Raw genomic sequence first — 22,548 nt, 5'->3', positions numbered from 1 at the left:
AGATAACTATAATTAATTAGTACTATAGCGTTTACTATATTATTTATAATTAAATTAATTATAATTAGAGAAGAATATATATACTTTTACTAAAATTAACTCTATTTACTACTTATCTACTAATTTATCTTTAGAAGCTCTAAGCTAAGACTCTAGCTTAAAGCTCTTCTTTTCTTAAGTTACTATTAGATAATTTCTTAACCTTTTTTAACTACTTCTACTTCTTAGTACTAAAAAGAGCCTTAGCTTTTCTAGCCTAAATAGAGTTTAGATAGTTCCTAGCTATATACTCTAGTTTATGTTACAAGTAACAGCAGGAAGGATCCTCTCCCTGGGTCTGACGACGAATGGTTGGGAAACCACTGAGGATCCCAACGGGCAGAATGATCATCGCGGGGCGAAGATCACGTGACTGGCATCTCGCCAAGAGGTGACATCTCGCCAAGAAGGCAGATGCCACGGCATCTGGAGATGCCAGGACATCTCGGACATCTGCAAGATGTTGGACATTTCGCAGATGCCACAGATGTCAGGACTGACAGCAATGAGGATATAATGATGGATGGATTTCATTATTTACTCTCGTTGTGGTCAACTCAAATTGTACTTTCTTACTAGTTACTCAACTTCACAAGATTGATACTTGTTAGTCTATTCGATATAGATTAGGAATTGTCAACCTATTGTTACTTTCTATCCAAGCACGCCCACTCCACTGTATCGCCAGACAAATACCTCACGGCGCTCTTCACACCATCTCACTCGCCCTAACCCGGATCGAGCTTAGAGAAGTATCAGCACCAAACCCCGTGTAACACTTTGACCACCCACGGATTCAGTGGACTTAGGAAGATTAACATTAGGACGCCCGATTAAGACTTACGATGTCTCACAACCACTCTCAGTCACAGGCTAGTGCCGGTGGACCAGTTCAAGGTCCCGGACCGATGCCTAACCCAGCAATCGACGACGAGATGTTGACTCCCAGCGACGATGAGGAGGAGACAATGGATAACCCTAGGCAAATGGTTCATAGTCTTAGGCGACAGGCCGAGATCCATGCACGGCAGATGGCCGAGATGCAAGCGATGATCAATCAGCTCACGAGCCAGCTGATGGCCACACCAAACGAAAAGCCTATCCAGAAACCCAAGATGGCAACCCCAGACAAATACGATGGTAACCGCGAAGGGTTACGAACGTTCCTCACCAACATTGAGTTATACTGCGGATACCACGAGGTACCTAACGATGCAGAAAAGATACTCATGGCCAACTCTCACCTAAAAGGAAAAGCAGCCAGTTGGATGCAACCCTACGTGGAGGATTTTCTATTGGACATCAACAACAAGGGAACTAAGGACGAGACGCGTACCTTATTCAGCAGTTGGGCCAACTTCAAGGAGGAAATGGGACGCATCTTTGGGGAGGTAGACGCGGAAAGCCAGGCGGAGAAAGCGATATCTCGCCTGAGGCAGACCAAAGCAGTTTCGGCCTATACGGCGGAGTTCAAGCAACTACAAGCGCGAATCAATTGGGACGATTCGGCACTCCGGACGGTATACGAAGCAGGTCTGAAGGAAAACATCAAGGACGAACTTGTACACTATGACAAGCCGAGGGACTTGTACTCGTTGATCGAGTTGGCAACAAGAATCGACACGCGATTATGGGAACGGAAGGAAGCCCAGAGAGGATATCGACCAGGGCTACCCTTTGCCAACACCCGAAGGTATCGGAGCAACAAGGATCACGACGGAGACACCTATATGACTGGCAAGGTACAAGACAGGTCCAAGGATAAGAAAAACACCCGAGGAAAGTTTAACGACGGTCTTTCCAAGGAAGAACGCCAGAAGCGTTATGACAGTAAGGCATGCCTCCGCTGCGGCGAAGTAGGACACTTCCGCAGGGACTGCCCGAAGAATGAGGTCAAGCAAGGAGCAGTTAAGATCGGGATGCTACGGATAGCAACACCCTACCCGACCGAGGAGCCAGACGAAACCCTCAGCGATTTAGACTTATACGACGAGGCAAGACAGGCCGATTATGAGGCCTTCCTCAGCAAGACATACGAAGAAGTCATGGAGGAGGAATTCGAAATGGTGAAAGAGGCACTCGGACTCAAAGACTTCAAGTGGGACGAACCACTACCAACGGATTGGCAGGTTGAAGGGGCAGAAGTATTACGCCGCCTAAGAGACCAACAGTGCTGGATTTGTGGAAATACCAGGCACCAAGCCAACGATTGCGATATCGAAGGACGAATCACAATCACGGGACCCCGAGCAGAGGAGATCGCCTGCAGGGCTGCCCAGGAACAACCCAGATTCAAGGAATCTGATGACGAGGAGACGCCTCGGACGTTCAAGGAACGAATGGAGCAACACGAGCGCCTACGTTGGGTTGACTGCCCAAGACAGTGCGATTACCACTTGAGGAAGCGAGAGGAAACCAGGAACAACGAGGACGATTGCTGCCACATCAACTTATGGCATAACGAGTGTCGAGTACAACATTGTCAGATGCACCAGCCAGGAGAAAAGGAAGCTCACGAAGAGCTATGCTGGACCAATTGTACGACCAATTGCCAGTTCCACAGGGAACAACGACGGAATGCTCGAAAGGTAGACGACTACTACCATAGCACGATATCCGCCGAAGAATGCAATGCAAAGAACTGCAGGATGCACAGAGCTGCAAGACCAAGAGTCACGACGACTAGGGTACCTAGGCAGGGTCAGGAAAGGTCCAACAAAGAAAAGAGCCACGAACGACTCTTATGGACGCATTGCAGGAAGGGATGCGCCTTCCACCGACAACAGTTTGAGGATGCTCGAGGAGTAAACGATTATCTCCATAGCACCCTGTCAGCAAACATCTGTGAGGCAGACGGATGCCCGATTCACAGAATGCAGAAGCCGGGACCAACGAGGAAGGTTGCGAAGGATAATATACCGCACCAGAATACCCATTGGAGCTTCTGTTACGACGATCAGTGTACAGTACACTATGCCGCCAAGGAAGGCGAAGGCTACTTTCCTAAACAGAGGAAAGGTAAGCAGACAAAAAACTAGGATGCCGCCAGGGACAGGGTCACGCTGGTGAAGGCAGTCCTAAAACGACCCTCAAGGAGGTACGCGAACTGGGAGCGCAGGATTTGCGGCTGCAGGCTACGGTACTTATAGATGGACACGAGGTGACGGCGCTCATAGACAGTGGGGCCGCACGAACCGTTATCTCACCCCGAGTGGTGGAGAAGAACAACATACCCTATCGGACCAAGAAGGTGCCGATGCGAGTGGTATTAGCCGACGATAGTCCCACGACATACGGGAACGGCTGGATTCGACTTGAGACCGAGGCCGTATCGTTACGCCTGGCTGGTCAAGAAAGCCGAACGAAGATTAGTATTATGGATCTTGGTGAGACCGAGATGATAATTGGCTACGACTGGTTGTTAGAACACAACCCTGCCATCGACTGGCAAAAGAAATCGATACACAGCCGAGAACCTGTGCACAAGGTTGCTGGTGTACGACGAGAAACACGCCCGACGGATCAACGCGCAAACCCAGATGGGAGATTCGGTGTGATTTCGCCGCATAAGATCGCGAGAATCTATGCGAAGGACCCTCAGAGAGTAGGAGTCATCTGGATACGGCAGGTCGCGACCACGAAGGAAGGACCGGTACCACAGGTTGCGTCCGTTCATGACGAACCACTGCTGGCGGTTCCAGCAGAATACCGAACATCAGAGTTCAAGGAACTGTTCGAGGAAAACGAAGCAACAGACTTAGCAGAACACCAGGATTGGGATCACGAGATCATCCTGGAGGAAGGAGCAAAGTTGAGCCCAGGAGGAATGTACCCTATAGCGCCCGAGCACGATGCTGAGCTGCGGGATTACCTCCAGAAGAACTTGAAGAAGGGATTTATCCGACCAGGATCAGGCCCGATGGCCTCGCCTATATTGTTCGTAAAGAAGCCTAACGGGAAGTGGCGACTGTGTGTCGACTTCAGAAGGTTGAACAGCGTTACTCGGAAGAATCGATATCCCTTACCACTGATTACAGAGCTCATGGATCGACTCCAAGGAGCTAAGTGGTTCACGAAGTTCGACGTTCGGGAAGGATTTTACCGAATCAGGATCAAAGAAGGTCACGAGTGGATGACGGCGTTTAAGACGAAGTATGGACTGTTCGAGTATACGGTTATGCCATTCGGGTTGACGAATGCGCCGGCAACCTTTCAATCAGTCATCAACAACGCGCTCCACGAATACCTCGGAATCTTTGTTACCGCGTATCTGGACGATGTACTAGTGTACTCCAGCGGCACACGCGAAGAACATGTCGAGCATGTTAAGAAGGTTTTACGGAAGCTTAAGGAATACAAGCTATACCTTCAACCAGGAAAGTGTGAGTTTCACACGCAGGAAACGGAGTTCCTCGGATTTATCATCTCAACCGAAGGAGTGAAAATGAACCCAAAGAAGATACAGACTGTACAGGAATGGCCAAAACCCAAAACAGTCAAGGATGTTCAATCCTTCTTAGGATTTGCGAACTATTATCGAAAGTTCATCAAAGATTACTCGAAGATCACGACACCCCTTACGGAGATAACGAAGAAGGAAATAGGTTTCAAATGGGAACAGGAACATCAGGAGGCTTTTGAACGAATCAAGCAGATATTCCTAGAGGCGCCAGTACTCGAGATGTATAACCCTCAACGACCCACCAGAGTCGAGACCGACGCGTCTGACTACGCACTCGGAGCTGTATTGTCACAGCAGTGCACGGATAAGAAATGGAGACCGGTGTTCTACCATTCACGGAAGTTCTCAGGAGCAGAACTCAACTACGACGTTCACGATAAGGAACTACTTGGAGTAGTCGATGCCTTTGAACAATGGGAGGTGTACCTATTAGGACTCCCCGACACGATCGAGGTTTTTACCGATCACCAGAACCTGACGAGTTTCATGACGACCAAGAAACTCAATCGACGACAAGTACGATGGGCAGAAATGCTGGCCCAGTTCGACTTCAAGATCACGCACCGCGCGGGAACGCTCAATGGAGCGGCAGACGCTTTAAGTAGAAGGTCTGATTTGCGCGAAGAGGGTCATAAGGAACCACATGACGCCTTGCTGAAGACGATGCCCGATGGCAGTCTAAAGTACAACCAGCCGGAACTAGCTAAGGTAGCTAAGGTGGCCGAGCAGGTGGAAACGCTACAGCAGGAATGGCAGCAACGAGCAGCCAGCTGGCAGTTCGAGCCCGATGAAGCAGGCTCCGACGAACTGTTGAATGATGAACGAGAGTACCGAGATATGGTTTCGACGAATCGAACATATGTACCTCCACACATGAGATCGAGTCTCATACAAGAACTGCACGAGTCCCAAGAGTATGGACATGCAGGAGTCGAAGAAATGGTTAGACGACTAGCTAAGGTGTTTGCGATACCACGCTTGCGAGCAAAGGTGCAGGAAATACTAGGCAACTGTTTGGCATGTCACCAGAACAAGCCCAAGAGACATAAGCCCTACGGCCTGTTACAACCCCTACAGCCACCATCTAGACCATGGACCAGTGTAACGATGGACTTCATAGTGAAGCTCCCGAGATCGTTAGAACCAGGATCAGCTCGATTTTGCGACACAATCCTAGTAATCGTGGATCGATTAACTAAGGCAGCAAAATTTGTGCCCACGGAAGAAACTATTACGGCAGAAGAATGCGCGTACGAAGTCACCAAAGCACTAGTGTCAGAGCATGGGATACCTGAAGAGTTCATCACCGACCGTGATAAACTGTTTACGTCTAAATACTGGAACACGCTCCTGGCAAAGTTAGGTGTTAAGAAGAAGCTTTCGACCAGCTTTCACCCGGAAACAGACGGCCAGACGGAACGCACGAACCAGACATTAGAACAGTACCTACGGATGTACGCCAACAAATTGCAAGACAACTGGGTAGAGTTGCTGCCGACAGCGCAATTGGCCTACAATAGTACAAAATCTGCAACGACGAAGCATTCGCCGCACTACGCGAACTATGGATATGAGCCGACAGCTCACCGAGATCCAAAGGATATTGAAAGTATCGCAGTAGGAGCAGACGACAAAGCGAAGCTTATGCGAGATTTACACGAAGAATTGAGCAAAAACATAGCTCAACGAAACCTCACGACATCCAAAGCAGCGAATAAACTAAGGATTGAGGGACCAACCTTTAAGAAGGGGGACAAAGTTTTCTTGTCACGACAAAACCTGAAAACTAAACGACCATGCAGAAAATTGGACAACCTCCGAATAGGACCATTCGAAATCCTAGAGGAAATAGGAAAAGTAAACTACAAATTGAAACTCCCACAAGGCATGCGAATCCACCCTGTCTTTCACAAGAAACTCCTGGAACCAGCACCTCCAGATGCCGAGCTAGCAACGGACATAGAGCTCGAAGACGACGAGTACGAGGTCGAGGAAATCAAGGACCTGCGGAAAATCGGTAGTCAGTGGAAGTACTTGGTTAAGTGGCAAGGATGGCCCGAAAACCACAACACTTGGGAACCTGAAGGAAACCTGACGAACTGCAAGTCACTGGTACGTGAGTACCATCGGAAACATCCACAGAAACGAGAATGGGATTCTCGTAGGAAAGGAAGAAGTCAAGAGACAAAGGATCAAGGGAAGAAGAATAATCAGCCTGTAACCAGCCCGGGTCAGTCGAGGGCCCAGATGGCGGTGGTTCGGTTGGTGAAAAATCCGTACCAGGGGCAGAGCTCCCCTCGGCCTTCTCTTTTGCACGATCTTGGAACGCAAGGACGGCGAGATCGCGACGAGCGAACGAGCGCTCGCGAGATTTCACCTCCAGGAGCTCACGACGAAGACGCGCGGCGTCCTCCTCGGCCCGAGCAACCTCCAGCTCCTTTTGCTCACGCTCTTGCTGGATTTTCTCCCACTCTTCCTCAGAAACAAACAAACTACACTCAGCTTTCACAGAAATACAACCAGCGCAACGGCCAGTTGCAGTGTCCACGAAACAACGAAGGTTTTTCTCCTCGCAGCGAGAACAACGGTAGGAAGTCATCTCGTTACCCTGCTCTATTACACGATCAGCACGGGAATAACGCTCTTCGTTCGACTTTCGAGCGCGAACGCGGGTACGGGAAGACGGGACCTTGGGCATGGTTAGGAAGGCTGGAGTCAGGAAGGAACGGTTACAATGGCCTGGGGCCTACCGACCTTATATGCAGCCGACGCTTCAACACGCGGCACGGGAAAACGATAACCCAGGGTATCGAGACGATAGCCCTAAAGGGGGAGGTAATGTTACAAGTAACAGCAGGAAGGATCCTCTCCCTGGGTCTGACGACGAATGGTTGGGAAACCACTGAGGATCCCAACGGGCAGAATGATCATCGCGGGGCGAAGATCACGTGACTGGCATCTCGCCAAGAGGTGACATCTCGCCAAGAAGGCAGATGCCACGGCATCTGGAGATGCCAGGACATCTCGGACATCTGCAAGATGTTGGACATTTCGCAGATGCCACAGATGTCAGGACTGACAGCAATGAGGATATAAGGATGGATGGATTTCATTATTTACTCTCGTTGTGGTCAACTCAAATTGTACTTTCTTACTAGTTACTCAACTTCACAAGATTGATACTTGTTAGTCTATTCGATATAGATTAGGAATTGTCAACCTATTGTTACTTTCTATCCAAGCACGCCCACTCCACTGTATCGCCAGACAAATACCTCACGGCGCTCTTCACACCATCTCACTCGCCCTAACCCGGATCGAGCTTAGAGAAGTATCAGCACCAAACCCCGTGTAACAGTTTACTATAGTTATAGTAGTTTATAAAAGGTTATCTTAGCCTTATAGCTTTCTCTTATATCTAATTAACTTTTAATAGTTTTTAGTTTATTACTTTTTAGCTAGCTTCTTACTAAGCAGCCTTTAAAGCTAGCTATATATAGTAGTAAGCTATATTTTTTTAGTTCTTACTATATAGTTAAACTTAGTATAAGTTATTAGAAAGCTTAATTACCTTATCTATATACTTCTTTAAACTTCTAGTTTTAAAAGTATAAAGTATTAGCTTTTAAAATTTCTCTCTAAGCCTTTTACTAAATATTTCTTAAGCTACTATAAAGTTAAAAATTTATTAAGACTTTATATAGAGCTAGTTAAACTCTAAGATATAGTTATATATTAGTTATTATCTTTACTTTAGGTACTAAAGCTTATTTAAGGCTTACTACTATTAATAGATATCTTAGAAGTAAGTATCTATATACTTCTATAGTTCTATAGTTATCTACTTCTTATTTTTAAGTACTTATAAGAGAAGAACTTAGTTTATCTTACTCTTTATCTAGCTAAGTATGTATTTATTAAGAGTATAGCTTAAGTAGAAGTAATATAAGACTTCTAGTATTAAGCTTCTTATTAGTTAGTTTTTATAAATAGAGTAGTAGAGTATAATATTAAATATAATATATAAGTAGAATAACTCTCTATATTATACTTATACTTAAAATTTAAGTTAAATATATTAAGCTATAAAGGCTTAATACCTAATACTATATACTTATATAGTTCTAGTATCTTAGTAGTTCTAGTAATAGTAAAGGGTTAGAGGACTATAAAGATTAGTAGGACTAGTTATATAGTTCTAGTAAGTTCTAGTATATAAAGTACGCTAAGCTTAAGTAGAATCTATAGGACTTATTATATAATTCCTTTTTATATAGTATTCTTATTCTTTTATAGTTTACTTATTAAATAAATATAATAGTAAGAGACTCTTTATATTCTAAAGCTAGTTATAATACTATTCTTCTTCTCTTATAACTTATTCTTAAGGTAATATATAGCTTAGAGTTAAAGAGGTATATTATTTTAATTTTATATTTACTATAAATAAAGTATTTATAGAAATAAATTATTACTAAGAAAAATAAGTTATTATAAATAAAAGTTACTATTATTATAGTATCTATATAAGCGCTATATTCTTAGAAGTAAGAGATTTCTATAAGCGTTTTATTCTTAAAAATATTAAGTTTTTAGGAACGCTTAGTTTTTAAAAATACTTAAAAATAGCTACTTTTATCTATAATAGTCTTAGTATAGTAAGCATAGCGTTCTTAGGGGTATAGTATTAGTTACGCTAATATTATTAGATTTTAGTATAGTAGTACGCTATAACTAGGCTTACTCTATATTATCTAGGTGTATATTATATTCTTAATAAGTTCTCTTCTACTTTCTTATTCTACTTAATTTTATTATTATCTTACTAATTATATTAAGTCTACTAAGATCTTTACTATAGTTTCTTATTCTTACTATTCTAAGAAGTAGTTACTTTATAAGATATCTTCTCTTAACTAAATATATATAAACTATATTTATATAAACTATATAAGTTATAAACTAAAGAATTAACTATTACTTAATTTTTTAAAAATTAATAAGGAAATATTTTATCTAAAGTAGTTAGAAGATAAGAAGGAAGCTTATCTCTATATTAAAGAGAATATAGCTAAGGTAGACTTATTATATACGTAGTAAGCGTAAGAGAAGCTTTTATAGCTTTAAAAATAAAAGAAATTATTATATTAAAAGAAGTAAAAGATATTTAATTATAGTTTAGCTATAATAGAGGAGTTAGAGGCTCTTAAGAAGTTAGAGAAGTTTCACTCTAAGATTATATTAGTAAATCTAGAAGCTTCTTTAGGCGTAGCTACTATAGATTAGTTCTTCTTATAAGATATTAGTAATACTATACTAGGCGCTAGTAGTAGTTTGTAAGGTTTATCTCTTATTTTTATATATTCTTACTATCTAGATATCCTAACTATTTAACTAAATATTTAGCTTTATTATTTCTAATTTAGTATATAATAATTCTTTTAACTTTAAATTTATCTTCTTCTTTAAGTTTATAATAGAATATTTTTTATAGTAGCATTTTAAAGTTTACTAGTTCTAATAGTTATATATAGAATTATAAGTATATCTTTATATTAGCTAGTAAGTTAAGTATATAAGTAACTAGTCTATTTTATTTAGAAATTAAAAATAGTCTAACTTTAACGTAGTCTAGTCCCTTACTTAAACGTTAAGTATAAAGGTTCTTTATAAGTAAGTATACTTTATCCCTCTTTCTTAGCTAAGGTACTATTTTTCTTTTCTTATTCTAGTAGAAAATACTTTAATATTAAGCTTATTTAAGTAACTCTTATAGTTCTTTATAGATTTTCTTAAATTATTTAGTTATTATAATAGCTACTTTTATCTTTAAACTTAGATATATTCTAGTAAAGAGATTTAAATATTATCTATAGTTAGCGAAAAATAGTATTTTACCTATTACTTCTAATATTTTATTATTATATACTATCTATACTATAGGTAATAGTTATACCTAATTATTTTACTAATAATTAGCGTAGATTCTAAGATATATCTTTATTATTTAATTTATTTATTCTATTTATCTATTAGTTTATAAGTAGTAAGCTATTAATAGCTTTCTCTTAATCTTAATTACTAGTTATAAGTAATATTATCTAAAAGTTAGATATAAATAGTTTATCTCTATTACTAATGATTAACTTTAGTATTTGATAATATTAAATAATCTAGTTATAGATAATATATACTAGGTCTACTACTATATAGTTATTTCTAAATAGTATATACTCTACTTACTTTATAAAGTAATCTACTACTATAAGTATTACGTTATAAGTAACCTTAGTTATTAGATCTTTTAAAGCTAGTAATCCTATAATAAAGTCTATAGAGATATCTACTTATAATTCTTATAGTAGTTCTAAAGCTTATATCTTTTTATATAGTATATATATACTATACTTATTTCTTTAGTATTCTACGTATTTAGTAATATATACTATAACCTTATCTTTTATACTCTTAAATTAGTAATTCTATTAAATAAATTCTATTATTCTAGTAATTCTTAGATATCTATATATAGGATTATTATAATATTCTTTAATAATAGTTTACTATACTTCTTTAAGTATATTATTCTTAATCTTTATATTAATATTAAGTTCTTATATAGGTCTTAATATTCTATCTTTATTAATCTTAAGTATAGGTTTATTAACTATTATTTTAGTTCCTATAATATTATATTATTAACTAAGAGCGTCTACTTTTCTATTTTCTTTTCCTAATATATAGATAATCTTAAACTTATATTATCTTAGTAGTTTAGCTTATTTAGTCTATCTTTAGTTAAGTACCTTTATTATTATAAAGTATACTAGGTTCTTATAATCTATATAGATTATAAGTTCTAAGTAGCTTTCTATATATACTCTCTAGTACTATAAATATACTATAATAGCTAGTAGTTCTTTATTATATATATTATATTATTCTTCTAGTCATAAGAACTTCCTTAAATAGTATACTACTAGGCGCTATTTATTATTAATAAGTATACTAGTATAGCCTTCTAGAGCTAAGTCTAATATATCTATTTTAATCTTTATTAGTATACTTAAGATAAATATCCTAAAGTATAGTAGTATAATATATACTATCTTAAGCTTATTAAAGACTTTATTTACTTCTTTACTCTATATAAACGGCGTATTCTTATATATAAGTTATATTATTAGTATTACGTTCTTTAAGAAGTCTTAAATAAATTACTAGTTAAAGTTTATAAATTCTAAGAATAATTAGATTTCTATAACTATAGTTAGTATTAGCTAGTTCTTAATAACTTAAATCTTCTCTTTACTTATTTATACTCTATTAACTCCTACTATATAGCTTAAGAAGTTAACCTTAGTCTTATAGAATTTATACTTCTTTAGCTTAAGTCTAAGGCTATATTTACTTAGCGCCTTAAGTACTATCTTTATATATTTAATATAATTCTTCTTATCTTCTAAATAGATAAGAATATTATCTAAGTAGGTAATAATAAATATATTTAAGTATAGCCTAAGTATATTATTAATAAGTTCTTAGAATATTACTAAAGCGTTTATAAGCCTAAATAGTATAACTAAATATTTATAATATCTATATTAAGTTCTAAATACTATTTTCTATCCTTTATTTTTTTTTATTCTAATAAGGTAGTATTTATTTTAGAGATCTAGCGCTATAAAGATCTTTATATAAAATAATTAATCTTTAAGCTTTATAATATTTAGTAGTAAGTATTGATTTTTTATTATAATATTATTAAGTTACTAATAATTATTATATAATTAATCTATACTATCCTTCTTTAGTATAAATATAATTAGATATTCTACTAGTAACTTTAATAGTTATATATATTTCTTAGCTAGACTCTTATTAATATACTCTCTTAGTACCTTAAGCTCTCTTTCTAATAGTTAATATATAGGCCTAAAAGTTAGTGTCTTTCCTTCTTATAGGACTATCTTATAGTCTTAGAGTTTATACTCTAGTAACGCTATTTTATCTACTACTTCTTAAAATAGATATTTATATTCCTTATATTATTTAGGGAACTCTAAAGTTATACTATTTTCTCTTCCTCTTACTTTATAATCTATTAGCCTAGTTTTAGTATTTATAAAGTATAGCTTTTTATTCTAAAAACTACCTTTTAAGTACGCTTTCTTCTTAGCGTTATTATACTACTTAGTAATATTACTTTTATCTACTATTAAACTCTACTAATATATAGACTAGCTTATAGTTACGTCTATTCTATAATACTTAAATTAAAATACTTTTAACTTCTAGTTAATTTATAAGTTATATTTCTTAAGCTATAAGAGTCTTAAAATAATATTATAAGTAGCTAGTCTAATAATATCTAAGTTAATCTCCTTTATATACTCTTAAATACTAAGTGTTACTTTTCTAACCTTATATATAATCTTATTTTTATTTAGTATTAGCTTACTATTAGCTATATATAGTAGATAAGGCTATTATTTTTATTATACTTTGAGTCTAGCTTAGGCTACTACGTGTACTAAAATATAGTTTACTTATAATCTTAAATCTACTAGTACCTATATCTATATTTTATTAAGCTTTATCTTAAGCTTTATTAATTCTAAGAGTTTTAGTATATTAATTTCCTTAAAGAGGCCTTATTACTCTATTATTAGCCTAAAGAGACTCTTCTTATTAATATCTATAGTAGTTTTTTACTACTATATACTTCTTATATTTACTACTAAAGTATATATACTATTAGTCTTCTCTATATTCTATTAAGAGACTATTTAAGTTTTATACTTTATATATTATTTATATTTAAATAATATTTTAGTAGTCTATTCTACTAAGAAAGTATATTTTCTTATACTTATTCTATAAATATAATAGGTAGCTATTATCTTTATATTTATACTATAGATATTTATACTTAGGTATATCTTTAGTCTACTATAGACTCTATCTAGCTCCTCTCTTATCTAAGTAGTAAGTTAGGTAGTAATTATATATATACGCGGTCTATAATATACTTATATAGTTTCTATTTTTTATATTATACTAGTACTATATAAGTTTATAGAAGTTATTCTATTCTTATATTTTTTATACTTATATTACCTCTTAGAGTATAAATCTCTATTCTAACCTTATAATATTAGCTATAATATATATATATATTAGTAGTTATTAAATTATCTTAATCTAATAGAAGTTAATATCTAATTATAAGTACTATAGCGTATTATATTTATTAAGTAGTATCTTATTATTATTATAGGCCTTATTAGGTTATCTAAGTAGCGTAGATAGTATATTAATCTATTTATCTACTTCTACTAGGTTATCTCTTAGATAGGTCTTAGGTAAGTTTAGTATTATACTATCTTATCTCTTTTTATAAGGCGTTAATAGTCTATTCTCTTCTTAGAATTATACTATCTTCTTATATTTAGACGTAAGGGGTTATTCTTTTTAATTTAGTATCTTATATTTCTTATTACTAGCTAGTTTAGCTTTAGATATATTCTTAAATATAGTTAAAGTTAAGTTATCTAATCTACTAATAACTTCTATATTATCTAAGTAGTATATAATCTCTAGTTAAGTAATAATATTCTATAATTTATTATTATCTAGCTTTAATTTATAGTATAGGACGTTAAGGTATTATTTAACCTTATTCTTACTTAGGTAGTTATATACTATATAGCCTTCTTTACTATATATATAATAGTTAATCTTTTTTTTATTATCCTTATTCTTCTTATAGTAAGGCTTACTAAGTCCCTTTCCTTAATTTATATTATTAAGGTATATAGGTTTATATCTATTAGTCGCGTATATACTGTTGGAGATATAAGCTCACCAGCTAATCTCCAATAGAACAAGTACTTAATCTTCAACTAAAACTCATTAATTAATCTATTACTAGAAGCTATTATGCTATTATCTAGTAATATCTATCTATTACGCTATAGATTACGTAAGCTACTACTAAGAAGACTCTTCTAGAATCTAAGACAACGAATATATAAGTAGTAGAAGAGTTAGTAGATAGAAAGTAGAGAAGAGTAGAGCGAATCCTATAGTACTACCTTAGGAAGGCAATTTAACTATTCTCTCTCCCCTAGCAATATCTTTTTATCTCTTATTTATCTCTCTTTACTAGAACCTTTAATAAGCTACCTCTAAGTCTATTACTAGATAAGTAGAAGGTAAAGACCTCTACCTCTAAGCTACTAGTAGAACAAACAGCAACTTCTACTACCTAAGTAGTAATATTCTAATAGGTTATAAGCCCAGACTTCGCGATCTATCGAAGCTTCTAGCACTATACGTTTATTATAATCTATTATAATTAGCGCTATCTATATAAGAACTATACCTATCTAGGTTAGTTTCTTAGTAAGAGCTAGGGTAATAAGGGTTAAGAGGATAACCACGGCAACAAGCTGAAAAACTCTATTAATAAGGAGGACAACTACAGCAAAGAGCTAAGAAACTCTATTATCTAAAGTCAGATTAGCTAACTAGAACTATCTATCAATTAATTAAACAATCTAGCGATCGATTAATCCATCAATCGATCAACCTACTAGCCTACTAAGCCCACCAATCTATTAATCTATCAATCTATTAATCTATTAATCTATTAATCTACTAATATTTCAATCTATCAATATTTCAACCTATCGATTGATTAATTAGTTTTTTAATCTATTAAGCTAACGATCTACAGCTAAAGTTCTTTATAGTAAGAATAGTAACTGCGATAGTATTAACATAAGCTTGATCTAACTAATCAATCTATTAGTCTATTAAAATAGCTAATAGTATTTTTAAAGTACTAAAGCTTAAAGGAAGCTTAAATTACAACATGTAGGCTATAAGGATTTAATTAATTCTAATTTAATAAGATTGCGGCGATATAGCTATAATAGCCAACCTTACACTAGAAGAACGTCTAGAATCGTTTAAAAATAATAAGATAAAGGTACTATCTACTATAAGACTTAGTCTTAAAGATAGACCTCTCCTATAAATAAAAGAAATTAATACTCTAGTAGAGCTATAGAACAACCTTAAAGCTCTATATATATAAGAAGGTTTTAGCTTAGACTTTCTTATCTATAAAGAGCTTATTAACACTACTATTATAAACTACTAAAATAACGTTAAAAACTATCTTTAAAAGCTATTAAGGCTTACTTTTAGCCTTAAAGCTTAAAGTATTAAACTACTAAGTAGGTTTATTACTGCGCTAATACTTAATAACTTAAGTTTAGAATTTAACTATTTAGTTACCGTAATTACTTAAGACTTTAGATTAAACAAAGAAATTAATCTTAAAATAATAAGTAGTTAAATTATTAACGAAGCTCAACAGCTTAAATTAATTAAAAACAGCTCTAACAGTTCGATCTAAAGGAGCGATACTAAGCCTTACTAAAGGTATTAAAACGATTAAATCTATTAATCCGATCATTAATTAGATCATCGATTCCACTATTAATCTATTAATTAATTAGACTATCGATCGAATCTATTATATCTATACTTTTAATCTAATTAGTCCCCAACTAATTAATTATATTAAAACTAGCAACTAAAGGATATTAAAATAATCTTACTAACGGGACAATACAAAAGCTCGAAATACTGCAGTTATTATAGAAGAAATGGGCATTTAGTTAATTAATGTTAGTAGAAAGATCTAAGCAAACGCCCTAACTAAGGCTCTAATAGATCTAAAATAGCTCTATTAACGATTGTATTAACAGATCAAAATATCGCTAATATCACTTAATTAGTTAATTTAAGCTTATATATCAAAATAAGTAAAAATATCAAAATAAGTAAATCTATTAAATAGATACTTAATAGTGGAGCTAGCTCGCATATTTGCTGCGACCGAAAGCTATTTAGAAATATTAGAAAAATTACAAATATTAATGTCTAATAGGGTAATTTAGGAACTTTTTTACTAGCTATAGATAAAGGAGAAGTACTAATTACGTTTAATAGCACTAGCTAATTAGTTGTGCTAAAAGACGTACTCTTTGTGCTAAAGTTTAGTTTTAATTTACATAGTCTCTACTAAGCAGCTTAAAAAGGAGCTAAATTTAAGTTCTTAAAGGATTATAGTCTGATTACTTAATCTAGCTAAGTACTAGCTAAGGGGTACTATAATTGAAAAGTCGCGATCTTTTACACGACTAGCGATATCTATTAAAATAATTAGATTTATATATAAGCTAATTATATAGCACTACTAATAAAACAGCCTATACTATCTAAACTAATATTAGATAATACTAATCTATTTAATTAGCTAAAGCTATTAGAATAGCCTAATTAGTTAAAATTAATACTATCTAATTAAAACGATTAAAACTATTAAATTGATTAAATTAATAAAATTAATTAAATAGAAGAAAACGATTAAATTAATCTATTATATTAACATTTCAGCTATATTAGTAAAATAAGCTTAAATAAGCTTTATAACAACACTAACGGCATAAATTTAAATATTAAAATAAATAACTTATTTAGTAACTATAAGATCTACTTAAAAAGTAAATTTACTAGTAAGATAAGTAGAAATCTACTAATAACTTAAGTTAATAAGTTTAGCGATCTTATATACTACGATCTAGGAGGACCTATTAAGCTAAGAATAAATAAGGGCTATAGGTACTATATTACCTTTCTAGACTACTACACGAAATATCTAGAAGTAGACCTTCTTATATTAAGATTAAAGCTTATAACGCTAGTTAAAGCTTTTATTAAAAGAGCTAAAGTTTAGGATTTAAAGCTAATTAAGCTTATTTAATTAGATAATAAGCTAAATACTAAAGAATTATAAAAGCTATTAAATTAAAGAGAGTTTAAGTTACGTTTTACTTCCCCCTTTAATTCTAAAGCTAAAGGTAGCGTAGAACAAATTAATTAAACCCTATTTAATAAGATTAGAGCTGTATTATTTAAAGTAAAAATACTAAATAAACTTTAAGTAGAAGCCTTACTTACAGTAGTATATCTATATAATAGAATACTATATAGTTCTATTAATTTTTAAACGCCTTTCAAAGTAAAATATAGAATAAAACTAAATATTAGTAATATTAAAATTTAGGGATCACTAGCCTATTAAAAAGAACTAAAGGAATTTATAGGTAAGCTTAATTCTTAAGTCTAACTGTACTACCTTACTAGTTATTTAAGTTATAATCTATATTAACTAATTAATCTAAAGTTAAATAAGATTATAACTATAAGGGATATTTATATACTTAAAGGAGTATTTAATAATTAAGCTTATAATCTTAAATTATAACTAGTAATTAATTAATCTAATAATTAACTAAATACTAATCTAAATACTAACTAAAACCTTTATCTAATAGTAGATTAAACGAAACTAATAAATTAAAATAATTAGAAATCTACTAATTAAATAAAAATAGTTAGATAAAATCTAATTATACTTATTAAGAATAGAGCTAGAATAATAGAATTAGCCCTATCTACTAAAGTTATAATAGAGGATATTATTCTTAAAGAAATCCTATTTACCTCTAAGAATATTACTAATCTAAAAAACTACTCCTAAGTTCTTAAGTATACTAATAAGGATTAATATCTATTAGTAATACAAAAAGAGCTAGATTAACTGCAAAAGAATAATACTTAGACGCTTATACTAAGGCCTTCTAACTAACTAGTACTTAAAGGACGCTAGGTACTTAATAGAAAATACTAATAAAATAACAACTTTATATTTAAAGCCCATTAGATAGCTAAAGGTTTTTAATAAAAGTTTAGTATTAACTATTAAGAAACGTTTACTAATACTATAAGGCCTAATATTATCCGTCTATTACTTACGATTGCGATAGCCTAAAGCTAGGCTATGTAGAGCTAAGATATAAAATAAGCTTTTCTAAATATACTAATTAATACCACGATCTATATTAAACAACTAGAGGGATTTTTAAATTCAAATTATCTTAACTATATTTATTTACTTAACAAGGCTCTATATAGGCTTAAATAAGCTAGTTAATAATAGTAGAAACTGCTATTAAGCTTACTCTATTAACTAGGTTTTTAATCCTTACTAATTAATATAGCTACCTATATGTATTAAAAATAGAAAATAATAATCGCAACCTATATAGACGATTTACTTATTTTTAGACTAGACGAACAAAGAATTAAATAACTATTTAATAAGCTATCTAATATATTAGAGCTTAAAATTAAAGACCTTAGTGATATAACTAAATTCCTAGGTATCTAAATTAATTAATCCAATTAATCGATATATATCAGCTAAGAAAGCTATCTTTAATAGTTACTTACTTGTTTTAATAAGCAGAACGTTAAGCTAAGAAAAATACCTTTACTATAAGGTACTAAGCTTATAAAAAACGACTAAATAGCAACGCTAAAAGATATTAATCTATTTTAACAATAAATTAGCGCACTAATCTATCTATCTATCTTTACTCGGCTAGATATTACCTACGTAGTTAATCTTCTATCGCGATTTATAGCTAATCTAAGCCCTAAACATTTTAGCAACCTTAATTACTTATAGAGATACCTATCGCAATTAAGCTAAATTAGACTATTATATTAACTTAGCTCTAATATTTAAGACAGCTCTATTAAAACTATCTAATCCCTATTAATAGATTAGATTAAGCTAATTAGATCCACTAATGTAGATTAGGGGGGTAATTTTAATACCTACAGATCTACTATAAGATATATCTTTTTACTCTAGTTAAATAAGAGTTATTACGTAATTTTATAGCTATTAAAGCTCTAACTAACTATCGCGTTATTAAGTGTAGAAGCTAAATTTATAGCCTACCGCAAAGCTATAAAACAGAGTATTTATCTAAACTAGATTATTAAAAGTATTAAACTACTATTTAATATATTATTAGATAGAACTATTACTATATACTCTAATAGCTAAAGCGCAATTTAACTATCTAAAAATCCTACCTACTACGCGAGGACGAAACACATTAATATTTAATACTACTTTATTTACGAAAAAGTGGAGGATAAACAGATCTAAATGTAATACTAAAGTACTAACTAGCTACTAGCTAATTATCTTACTAAAGCTACAAACGCTAATAAGATTTAAGATTTTCAATCGCAATTAAATCTAGTTAATCTATTAAATCTATTAGCTTAATCCAGCCCATCGCATTAAACTAATCTATTAAACTAATCTATCAAACTAATCTATTAAACTAATCTATTAAACTAATCTATTAAACTAATCTATTAAACTAATCTATCGAACTAATTTATTAAAACAATCCAACCTATTAGATTAATTAAATCTATCAGCCTAAGCTTATTAAAATAAACAAGCTAATTAAAACTAGCAGATTAATTAGATCTTAGCTACCTAGCTTAAGGGGGTATATTAGAGATATAAGCTCACTAGCTAATCTCTAATAGAATAAGTACTCAATCTTTAACTAAAACTCGTTAATCAATCTATTACTAGAAGCTATTATACTATTATCTAGTAATATCTATCTATTACGCTATAGATTACGTAAGCTACTACTAAGAAGACTCTTTTAAAATCTAAGACAATAAATATAAATAGTAGTAGAAGAGCTAGTAGATAGAAAGTAGAGAAGAGTAGAGCGAATCCTACAGTACTACCTTAGGAAGACAATTTAACTATTCTCTCTCCCCTAGCAATATCTTTTTATCTCTTATTTATCTCTCTTTACTAGAACCTTTAATAAGCTGCCTCTAAGTCTATTACTAGATAAGTAGAAGGCAGAGACCTCTACCTCTAAGCTACTAGTAGAACAAGCAGTAACTTCCGCTACCTAAGTAGTAATATTCTAACACTTAAGAGTAGTTTTTTAAATTAGTAATATCCTTAGAGGTAAATAGGATTTCTTTAAGAATAATATCCTCTATTATAACTTTAGTAGATAGAGCTAATTCTATCGTTCTAGCTCTATTTTTAATAAGTATAATTAGATTTCGTCTAACTATTTTTATTTAATTAGTAGATTTCTAATTATTTTAATTTATTAGTTTCGTCTAATCTACTATTAGATAAAGGTTTTAGTTAGTATTTAGATTAGCATTTAGTTAATCGTTAGATTAATCGTTAGATTAATTAATTACTAGTTGTAATTTAAGATTATAAGCTTAATCGTTAAATACTCCTTTAAGTATTTAAATATCTCTTACAGTTACAATCTTATTTAACTTTAGATTAATTAGTTAATATAGATTATTACTTAAATAACTAGTAAAGTAGTATAGTTAAACTTAAGAATCGAGCTTTCCTATAAATTCCTTTAGTTCTTTTTAATAGGCTAGTAATCCCTAAGTTTTAATATTACTAATATTTAGTTTTATTCTATATTTTGCTTCGAAAGGCGTTCGAAAATTAATAGAACTATATAGTATTCTATTATATAGATATACTACTATAAGTAAGGCTTCTACCTAAAGTTTATTTAGTATTTTTACTTTAAATAATAAAGCTCTAATTTTATTAAATAAAGTTTAGTTAATTTATTCTACGCCACCTTTAGCTTTAGAATTGAAGAGGGAAGTAAAACGTAGTTTAAACCCTCTTTAATTTAATAGCTTTTACAATTCTTTAGTATTTAGCTTATTATTTAATTAAATAAGCTTAATTAGCTTTAAATCCTAAACTTCAGCTCTTTTAATAAAAGCTTTAACTAGCGTTATAAGCTTTAATCTTAATATAAAAAGATCTACTTCTAGATATTTTATATAGTAGTCTAGGAAGGTAATATAGTACCTATAGCTCTTATTTATTCTTAGCTTAATAGGTCCTCCTAGATTATAGTATATTAGATTACTAAACTTATTAACTTACGTTATAGGTAGATTTCTGCTTATTTTACTAGTTAATTTACTTTTTAAGTAGATCTTATAGTTGCTAAATAAGTTACTTATTTTAATATTTATTTTTATACTATTAGTGTTATTACAAAGCTTATTTAAGCTTATTTTACTAATATAGCCAAAGTGTTGATATAATAGATTAATTTAATTATTTTCTTCTATTTAGTTAATTTAATTAATTTAATTAATTTAATTAATTTAATTAATTTAATAGTTTTAATCATTTTAATTAGTTAGCATCAATTTTAACTAATTAGGCTATTCTAATAGCTTTAGCTAATTAGATAGATTAGTATCGTCTAATATTAGTTTAAATAGTATAGGCTGTTCTATTAGTAGTACTATATAATTAGCTTATATATAGATCTAATTATTTTAATAAATATTACTAGTTGTATAAAAGATCGCGACTTTTTAATTATAGTAGCCCTTAGCTAGTACTTAGCTAGATTAGGTAATTAGACTATAGTCCCTCGCAAATTTAAATTTAGCTCCTTTTTTAACTACTTAATAGAGACTAAGTAGGTTAACGCGAAACTCTAGTACAAGGAGTACTTCTTTTAGCACAACTAATTAATTAGTGCTAGTAAAAGTAATTAGTACTTCTCCTTTACTAATTACTAGTAGCAGTGTTCCTATATTACTCTATTTAATATAGGTATTAGAAATACTACTAATATTTCTAAACAGCGTTTAGTCGGAACAGATATACGCACTAGCTCTACTATCTAGTATCTATTTAATAGATTTATTTGTTTTAACTAATTAGGTTATATTAATATTAGTAATAGTTTAGTTAACTAATACTATTATTAATAAAGCTATTTCAAATCTATTAGAGCCTTAGTTAGAGCGTTTACTTAGATCTTTCTACCAACACTAATTAATTATATACCCATTTCTTCTATAGAAGCTACAGTTTTTTAAGCTTTTATATTATTAGGTTAGTAAGGTTATTTCAATATTCTTTAGCTGCTAGTTTTAATAAGATTAATTAGATTAATAGTATTAATTAGATTAATAAGTTAGCTCTAATTAATAGTCTAATTAATTAATAGATTAATAGTAGAATTAATAATCTAATTAATAATCAGATCGAT

This window comes from Bipolaris maydis (genome assembly GCF_028858645.1).
Source record: "Bipolaris maydis strain C4 unplaced genomic scaffold PSV08scaffold_7, whole genome shotgun sequence".
Lineage (NCBI taxonomy): Eukaryota > Fungi > Ascomycota > Dothideomycetes > Pleosporales > Pleosporaceae > Bipolaris > Bipolaris maydis.
This window is presented reverse-complemented; position numbering follows the sequence as displayed.